Genomic DNA, 10,502 nt, shown 5'->3' on the forward strand with positions numbered 1-10,502 from the left:
TTCATTTGTGTGAGGATTTAGAGAAGGAGCTACAGTGCAGTCTTCCGCCATTTTTTCATTTGTGTGAGGATTTAGAGAAGGAGCTACAGTGCAGTCTTCCTCTGTGAAACAGCTTTGGAAAAAGGTGTTTAGTATTTCAGCTTTACGCGTGTCATCCTCTGTTTCAATGCCATCATCATCCCAGAGTGTCTGGATATGCTGTTTCGAGCCACTTACTGATTTAACGTAAGACCAGAACTTCCTGGGATTTTCTGTCAAGTCGGTACATAGAATTTTACTTTCGAATTCACTGAACGCTTCATGCGTAGCCCTCCTTACACTAACTTTGACATATTTTAGCTTCTGTTTGTCTCAGAGGTTTTGGCTGCGTTTAAACCTGCAGTGAAGCTCTCTTTGCTTTCGCAGTAGTTTCCTATTCGCAATGACACTCGCAAAATAGAGATGTGACGGTTTAGCGATTATATGGAAATTGGGTAACATGCTGTCGCATCGTTGGTCGGTGTTGAAATTACTGTAAAATTGCTATAATTGTTCGCACTATCAACTGTGATGCTTATTATTACACTACATCGACGGTGTCTTTTCCACCCCATCTGTCCACTGGTACGCTGTTGGTTAGCACATAATGACTGACTGACATCGCTTGTTTGAGCTGGAGAAAGAGTTTTGGTGGAGAGGCAACACCTTCTGGGGATGACTAGCATCAAAACAGTAATCGGGTATATATTTGCAATATGAGGAATCAGCCGAAATGGAATGCAGAGCCATCAGCTATTCCGTCACTGTGGCAGATGAGTTTAAATGTAGAGGTCGTTAATCACCTTCGGACAGCAGTTTGGAGACTCTCCACAACGCCGCCTAACTCTTCCAGTTTCCTTATGTTGTAACTGTCTTTTGTTTAAAATCATCCAGTGTGTGTGGTGTGTTATGGTAGCAGCAGTAGCAACATGATTTATACCGCGTGACTTCTAGTTTTCTGCGAGAAGCAATGGATCTTAACATGTTAGTGTCAGTTTAGAACCTGACACAGAGCTCGAAGTTATGGCGGGAAATAACAAAATATATGGCAGTGTTCAAAGCGTGTTACAGTGGAAAAAGCAATATTTCTGTTGTGACTTGGCAAGACAGCCAAGTCACAATGGGAGGAAGCCGAAATGCACGCGTTTAATTACACGCAGACTGGCGTGAGGTCTGGAACAGTTAAGGGAATTAATAGTAGCAAATAAAGTACGTAGTTGATGTAATACTTAACTTTAATCCACAATTGTAGAACATTGGTCTGACGGCGCAGGCTTTATAAGATAACCAGCAAAAGATAAATGGCGCCTTGCTAGGTCGTAGCAATTGACGTAGCTGAAGGCTATGCTAACTATCGTCTCGGCTAATGAGAGCGTATTTGTCAGTGATCCCCTTCTGGCTAAGTCGGCTGTACAACTGGGGCGAGTGCTAGTAAGTCTCTCTAGACCTGCCGTGTGGTGGCGCTCGGTCTGCAATCACTGACAGTGACGACACGCGGGTCCGACGTATACTAACGGACCGCGGCCGATTTAAAGGCTACCACCTAGCAAGTGTGGTGTCTGGCGGTGACACCACAATTTCGAACAACGACACAGGGTCACAGGGAGTGTCTCTTGCGACTTATTGTATAGTTTGTGAGATCATCCTCCTACAGTGCAGGTGATGCAACTTTACACTGGTCTGTGTGATGGATCAATACCTGTACATTTAATAGGATCGTTACATGTGCTTGATGCCGGCACACAGATAGTTCGTAATTTTTCTCTGCTGGATGGTACAGAATAACAACGATAGAATGTTTGGGTGATAGACATGAATGGAGTCTAACGGATGCGGATCTGCTTCGATGTTGAGTCTTCCTAATTTTCCCAACAAGAAACACCACCGTAACTGTTTGTACTGTTGTCATGTTGCTGGAGCAGGCTTCATTTGATGCTGACATTAAACATCGTACACTGGTGGTGGAGCTACGAGAACATGTTCCCACTTCCACTAAGTGGTCAAAACACTCTCCTGTAGCATTAACTCAGCTCACTCTGTTTCTAAACAGGTTGCAGAACGTGGTGGATATTGCTCTCTCCGACTTCTGGGTAAAATTGCTAAAATTGATCTCGCTATCAACTGCGGTGTATATTACAGTACATTGCTCCATATCAATGTTGTCTTTCCAATCCAATGTCAGAGATCGTTGCCACAGGTGCGCACCCTAACCATTAAGGGTGGCTGTGTCACTATACTTTAGACGACCAAGACGCATTCGGGTTAGCCGTTCTTTTATATCCTATTGTTTAGTTAACTATACCTGCTTTTGTATTGGTGAAGGACCATCGTCTCAAAGTGGACAGCGACTAACACGTGTCGCGAGGCTTCTGGCAGAGTAGCTCCCTCCCTCCCTCCATCCATCCCATAGATGGTTGGAGGGAGGGTGGGGAGAGGGTCTCGATTTTCAGCAGTTTGTGATTGTACATAAAGGAGGACGCCCGTTCAACTACCGTCTCCTCTGTAGTCTTTTAGGACGACGATATTCCCCTGTACATGTGCTGCATTATGAACTGTTCGTTACAAGTGCTGGTTTTTTCATGACAGTTTCGAAGTGTAATTAGAACTGTGACACATATTTTACATCAGCTGTGATAGCATGTATTGGCTTCTATTACCTGGGCTGTACGGTGATTTTTAGGAGGCGTCTGTGGCGAACTCCGAAGTCAAACAGTGATAGGTGCTGTATGCTTACAGGTAATATACTTTTTAAACTCCTATTTGTTCAACATCAGCATCTCGTCAGTTGAACATATTTCCCCCAAAAAATAATAAAGATAGTACCTTTCATCCCTGCCTTTTTTCCGCCAGCTTGAAGGTGTAGGGTAGAGTTTGAGTGTTTCTGTCGCTGGTTTCGAATGGTATTGCGAAATTTTTTTCCGGTGGGATAACACCAGTTGTTTTCTATCAACAGTTTTTCCGGCATATTCCGCTTTTTTGCCGTCCTTATGTAGCGCTATGCATATAGTTGTGTAATTAGGCCTGATCTTTGTGATTAATTATGTAATTAGAATCGATATTTGCGTCAGTTTCGAGCGGCGTTGCGAAATTTTTTCCCAGCAGGATAACACCAGTTGTATGTTATCATTAGTTTTTGCGCTGTATTGCGATTTTATGCCATCCTTGTGCATTGCTATGCATATACTTGTGTAATTAGGGCAGATCTTTGTGATTAATTACGTAATTAGGATGGATATTTGGGTCAGTTTCCCGACCAAAATCAATAAAATACACTAACCTAACCTTCCTCTCACATATCTGGACAGTTTCCATGTGTTAGGGGGTGTACTTAGGCTTTCCATCGAGGAGCACCATGGTTCGAGTCCCAGAAAGGGCACCGCCATTTTCAGTTTCCCGTCAATTCCAAACTCCTTGGTGGTTTAATTGTGTTAGGGGGGTGAACTTGCGCTTTCCGCCCAGGAGGACCAGGGTTCGAGTCGCTGATACTTTGTGTTTTCTAAGTTTACTGAGTGTTTGTGCACTGCATTATTTTCGGGTGTTTAAGCGTTGTGAGTGTGTTTGCATAGTGTTACACATGCATTAGTACGGTGATCTACGAGTAGTTTGCGTTTCTGTATGCTGTGTATTGCATTATTTCGGTAATTTACGAGTTGTTTGCGTCTTTGCACATCAGTGTACTGGATTATTTACGTGTAGTTTGCAGGTCTATAGCCTATTTACTGCGACCTCAAGCACTTCAGAGCGAGTGTTTTGTATCAGTGTAATAAATAAACTACGTGAAATCCGTCCCAAATAAATTGCTGCAAAAATAAATGAAGTACACTCCTTCCTCACTCCAGCAGCCCAGAACAGGATGAGTCCCTTTCCCGCCATTTTTCAGATCCAGACTCTCATCTTGGATTACATCATGGGAGGGACGACAGCTCCCTCTGGTGGCAGTGCTCCTATTGGCTGAATTGCACGATCACGTGACCTATTACGGCGCCCTCTAGCAGTGAACTCGCGAAATAGCGCAGTTCTTTGGTCTGCTGGATCGGAGGCAGTTGTCTCTTATGAGGTGGAAGTTACAAATAGGTTTTAGAAATGACAGACAGTTCCAGCAGAGACAGATGTTTCCATGCATTGTGTAATGCAACTGTAATACATCTGGACGCAAATCATTTATTTGCAGGACCGTATTCTTCCTCTTCATATGTTCAAGCATTAATGGTCACTTCCATTCTTCATGCAGTGAGCTGTGGATGCACTCCTTGGCTGAATGAGCGCATGTAATACAAGTATTAAAACTCCCCCTGCCTGGCACCAAAATCTCACTAACTGAACACGTGCTCCTTCCACACAGACAGCTCAACAAGCACTGATATCTCAGCCTCTTGTGGTGGCAACACCATACTAAGCCACTACTGCTGTAGGTAGATAATAAACTTAAACAAATTTCCACAAATTTAAGCAAATTTGTACAAATTTAAACAAATTATATTCGAATTGAATGACATCATGAGCAGTTTCTAGTGGGGGCAACACCATACTAACTCCCCTCAGCTGCAGGAGTAAGCTCTTGGAGCAAAATTCCCTCCAAAATTGAAATATTCCCGTCCATTTTCCAAGAGGATAACACGCCATCATGCAAAAAGTCGGAAAGGGGGCGGGGTGGGGAGGCTGCCAGGTGACCCATAGAAGCAAATAATTCAATTTCCTGTTTCCTGCCAAAATTCAAACTTCCTGCCAGCAGGCAAGGCAGGCAGTGTGGCACTTTCCCACCAAAACCTGCCATCTTTGATAATAGTACTCACGTCATCAGCTGACGTCATGGCCACCATCTTGGATGACATCATGTGCTGCTGCCAAGTCTACAGACCGCCATCTTGAATGACGTCATCACCGCCATCTTGGATACATCTGGCATCAACACACTCTACACTGACACCCCCACTACCCTACTACTACCACGGTCACTATTATCCGTGACATAAAGTCATACCCGACAATTTCCCACACCATAATGCCAGAAGTAACACCACTGTGTACTTCCAAACATTGGAAGAATGGGACCTCTACCCAGGTCGCTGACATACTACATGCTCACCAAGAATGGTCATCCAGGATAGTGCAAAACCATCATTCATCACTTATCACAATGCGAGGCCATTCATCAGCATTCCATGCTTTCCATTCATGGAACCACTCCAAATGCAGCCATTTTTATTGTGGTGTTAATGGCAGCCTATCCATGGAACAGTAATTCTCTAGTCAGCCAGATGCTGTTCTCTGGCCAATAGTGTGGGATGACACATGCATGGTGCACAATATGACTATCCTCCCTAGTGGTGTTCAGGCATGGCCGACAGGACCCTTGATGATGAGTATGATTGCTCTGAAGTTTTCATGCAGTCCAGCATTGGGCCACTGTAACATCTGGATGCCTCCAAAACATGGATTTTGAACCATTCGACCAGTCGACCAAATGAAGACTTTCAGTGTGGCTCTTTCAGGCTGTCAGGTGCTGGTAACACTATCTCACGAGTACGCAGAATATTCATGCCCTCTACAGTGACAATTCAATATCCAACGCTGTTCATGCCCCTTATATATCCTACCAGGCATGGTAACAGTACTAAACGTGAATAACACTAACGCAGTCTCGTGACCGTTGCACCAGTCACAAAGAATTGCAACTTTAATCATTTATATAACAACTGATGGTGTGTACGAAGTTAGATAGATGCCCAACCATGTCTTCTGAGTACATCTTTTTTTTTGGTCAATGTATTTTAACGACCTTATCTGCACTCGCTAAAGAATTACTTTATATGAGGACGTGGAGTGAAAGTATCCAACTCATGTTATCATTTTGTTGAATTGAGTTTTCTGACCAAATTATCATATTGTTGAACCCACTTTATCCCTGCCGTGAGACCAAAAAATATTATATACAAAAGCTATTGAGGCTTTCGTGTCCACTTGTTGACATACTGCCTGTTGGTTCTGTCTTGGATTCTTTGGCCGACGTTTGATGATTTCTCTGACCTTTGCCAGCACGAGTGGCAGTCATTGTCGAAGATTCACCATCCATTGCTGGTGGCGGACTGGAGTCTACCTCCCAGCTGGAGATTATATGTACCTGTCGCGCCAACATCTGAGGGCTTTTCCCAGCTGATTTCCACTGTGGTCCTCCTCTTGCCAGACGATACATCAGCACCAGAATCACCAAATTTAAACGGCATTGTAGGCTGGGGAAGTGGAGAAACCAGTCATGTGTAAGACCGACCACACAATAAAATTCCCGACACAGTAGTTCTTGCTGTCAAAAGTTATATCAGTTTTTTAGTAATTGCAGTTTCAGTTTTGAGTATTACTAATCTGAAGCAGTTGAACGGAGTGGATAATGTCTTGAAAGGAGGATATAAGATGAACATCAACAAAAGCAAAACCAGGATAATGGAATGTAGTCGAATTAAGTCGGGTGATGCTGAGGGAATTAGATTAGAAAATGAGACACTTAAAGTAGTTAAGGAGTTTTGCTATTTGGGGAGCAAAATAACTGATAATGGTCGAAGTAGAGAGGATATAAAATGGAGACTGGCAATGGCAAGGAAAGCGTTTCTGAAGAAGAGAAATTTGTTAACATAGATTTAAGTGTCAGGAAGTTGTTTCTGGAAGTATTTGTATGGAGTGTAGCCATGTATGGAAGTGAAACATGGACGATAAACAGTTTGGACAATAAGAGAATAGAAGCTTTCGAAACATGGTGCTACAGAAGAATGCTGAAGATTAGATGGGTAGGTCACACAACTAATGAGGAAGTATTGAATAGGACTGGGGAAAAGAGAAGTTTGTGGCACAACTTGACAAGAAGAAGGGATCGGTTGGTAGGACATGTTCTGAGGCATCAAGGGATCACCAATTTAGGATTGGAGGGCAGCGTGGACGGTAAAAATCATAGAGGGAGACCAAGAGATGAATACACTAAACAGATTCAGAAAGATGTAGGTTGCAGTAGGTACTGGGAGATGAAGAAGCTGGCACAGGATAGAGTAGCATGGAGAGCTGCATCAAACAAGTCTCAGGACTGAAGACCACAACAACAGCAACAATCTGAAGCTGAAATCTCAAATACAAAGACACACACAGGCATAAATACAACAAACATCAAGCAAGTTCGAATGATGCCCGGGCCATTAAGTACAAGAGTAAACACGAAACCAGATAAAAACCACAACATTAACATATTTCCCAAGTCTGTATGGTCCCCTATGGTGTGACTTGGACGCCGTTCGTGTTCGTTTGATGTTTGGAGTGACGATTGTATTTAGGACTGTGTGTATATCTGCGACTGAGATTTTTGCCTATATATGAGTGATACTTGGAATTGCAATGGAAATAAATAAAAATAAAATAATTTTTGACAGTTGTAATCGGAAACGAGCGTGTTTAATAGACACAGGGTGTGACTGACGATTTAAAAATTTAGGATTGTAGAGGATGCAATTCGGAACACTTTTCAATAAGAAACTTATACCCGGAAATGTGAAATAAAATTTCTACACACTACCTATACGAGAAGTTACCAGGTGAGACCGTTAGTAAACATTTGGGCTATAACGGTTAGAGACTGACCGGATCGTTTGGATGGTGCATGGTATTTGACCTTCCTGGAGAACTCCTTGCGCTGAGTGAACTTCTGGAGGACGTTCCCTTGCAATTGCGCGCTAATATGTTGTTTCAGCACGACGATGATCCAGCGTACTTTGATTGTCGGGCCACGGCATACCTCAAAGACAACTTCAGGCAGACTGTAATTGGAAGGAGGTACCTAGATACCTGGCCTGCACACTCCCATGACCTCGCCGCTCTTGACTCTTCCTCTGAGGTTATGTAGAGTCCTTTGTGTACTCAGTGCCGCTAGGAACAGTCATTGAAACAAAACATAGTCCTACTGTAGGTCCCTTATTGCAAAATGTTCCGAATTTCATATGCTATAATCCTCCAAATTTTTAAAACGTCATTATGTAACATATTGTATCATGTTCTTGTGAGGTACATTTAATTGCACAATAAATTACATGTGGCTTTTGTATCGAAGGCATACGCTAATCAAGTTTTCTCAGAATAGCTTGTTAGTTTTACTCCCATAAACTCTCCAAATGTGCGTACATTTTATTAACATGTCTTTATCCCCTTTGCACTTACTCCCAATTAGGTGTAACTGTGTACAATAGTACCCTGCTTCACAATTACTAGGAACAACAGGATATCCAAATTAGTCTCTGCCCTGCGGCAGGGTTCGTGCATAAAACCATTCTTTTCCACAGTAATACCAACGTCATTATCTACTCTCGAGTAACAAACAGGGAAATTCTGCTGCAGTCAATCGACAGGGGGCGACCGAAGTAATATAGTTCATATAATACATAGTATATAGTATATAGTTTTTAATAGTAATCCTGTTGGAAAACTGCTACAAGCCGAACAGTGTTGCAACTCTCCAAAACGAAATAAGTTAAATGTATCTACAAAGAAAAGCTTAATCGGCTTGTAGCAGCACTCCATCAGGATTACTATAAAAACTATATACTTTTTTCTATATATTAAAAAGTATATAGTTTTTATAGTAATCCTGTTGGATTGCTGCTACAAGCCGAATAGTGGTGCTAACTCTCCAGAACGAAATAAGCTAAACGTATCTGCAAAGAAACGCTGAAATAAAACAAGGCGTATTGTTGTGCAGTGTTATTTTTGCAATAATTATAATGTGTAAGTTATTTAAGAACGGGGTGGAGGAGTACCCGAAAATTCAGTTTGATCAAATTTTATGCACAGACAAGCTAAAATTGAATCAACAATGATATTATTTTGATAGAAATATCTTTCACTTTGGAATCAAGTTCCTAAAAAATTATTTACTCGTATTTCTCATATTAGGTACTGGTATGTAATTGAGTTTAAAACGACTTCACGAAATAATTGTTCCACACGATTTTGCATCTTACCTTAAATGCGTGTACGATGTTTCGTTTCAACGGCTTTACTAGCCGAAGAGAAAATGTATAGACATTAAAAATGTGAAGCGTCTGGAAAACACGAAAGAATGGAATTTAGAGGTGTGCCTTGTGCATCTTATTAGAGAAGTGAATTCTGGATGCACTAGTTCTTCGAAGGTAGATGTAACAATCTGCTTTTTTTTTATTTCTGTGATATTCAAATACGGTATGAGCCCATTTTAAAACCTCGATATTTTGACCAAAAATGTATTTAAATAAACATCTTCATGGCAGTTTCTTTTGCGTAACTTTCTTTTCCTTGTAATAAAAATATAAATAATCTTTCTGCTAGGTAATTACAGAACAAACTTCGCAGTATCTGCGCTGTAATATTACATTATTTCATTCATTTAGCAAACTACTGCACTGACGAGAACTTCACTGTTTCTTGCCACACTTAAGTCACTGGCACATTGGTTATTGCAGCTATGAAACGTATGACTTCTGATTCATCCTTCGTATATCAAAGTCTGCTCTGTATAGAACTGCTTTCTTCGTTATTGTGAAATTGCCGTACTTAGCTGATGTCGACTATGCTGCATCAGCATTTCCAGTAAGGCTCTTGGCTGATTATGTTTCGAAGTTCTGCATTTTGTCTTGTGTATATGTATGTAAACGAGCTCGGAACACACTCTAATAAAGCTTTAGTTTCCTTTGTTGGGTTTTGTAATTCAATCTAATAATACATTTTCATGAAACACTGGAGCGAGACTTGAAATATTAGTTCAATGCAAATAATTTTCCTTTAATCAACATGGATTTCGATGCTTTCCTATTGTCAAGAAGAAAAGCTAGAAAAGAAGCCAAATGATTGCGAAAAAGGGCCCTACGTCGAGACACCAATGAAATCGCTCTTTTGTCAGCAAATTGGTATTAAAAAGAAGCCAGAATTATCTCTAAAAAAGCTGATTTGGCAACGCTGAAGCCGACATCTGAATTGGCCGAGTCAGAAAAGTTAAGAATACCTCAGACTGAGCATCATGGAAATCGTTTATGTTGTACTAGAGATACAGAACGTCAGTCAATCCTGCCCATCTAACGAAAGCGAGTAGGTCATCTATTCTTGCACCTTGCTACTTCCTTTGGTACCCAGGATTGCCGCGAAACTACTTTATCAAGATAGTATTCCCGGAAGCCCGTACAGTATGTTCCGCTGGTTCGACCATCTGCAACCGTATCGAGATTGGTACTTAGCAAGAATCCATACAGTACAGAATTGATTTCCCCCCTTCCTATTCCGAGCGCGGCTGGTTCGCAGAAACCAAAATTGACGGTACACTTCCGCATACCTTTGAGTTCTCCAAGTATTTGCTAGTGGTCGCTATGCGAGATGCAAATTGAACGAAGTAATGTATTTCTTGACTCGTACGGGGACCTCGTCCCTCGAAACTCTAAGTAATTCTCTCCGCGTTGCAGAGCACCTTTCTTGTAGCGTATCGCATT

This window comes from Schistocerca americana, chromosome X (assembly GCF_021461395.2).
Source record: "Schistocerca americana isolate TAMUIC-IGC-003095 chromosome X, iqSchAmer2.1, whole genome shotgun sequence".
Classification (NCBI taxonomy): Eukaryota; Metazoa; Arthropoda; class Insecta; order Orthoptera; family Acrididae; genus Schistocerca; species Schistocerca americana.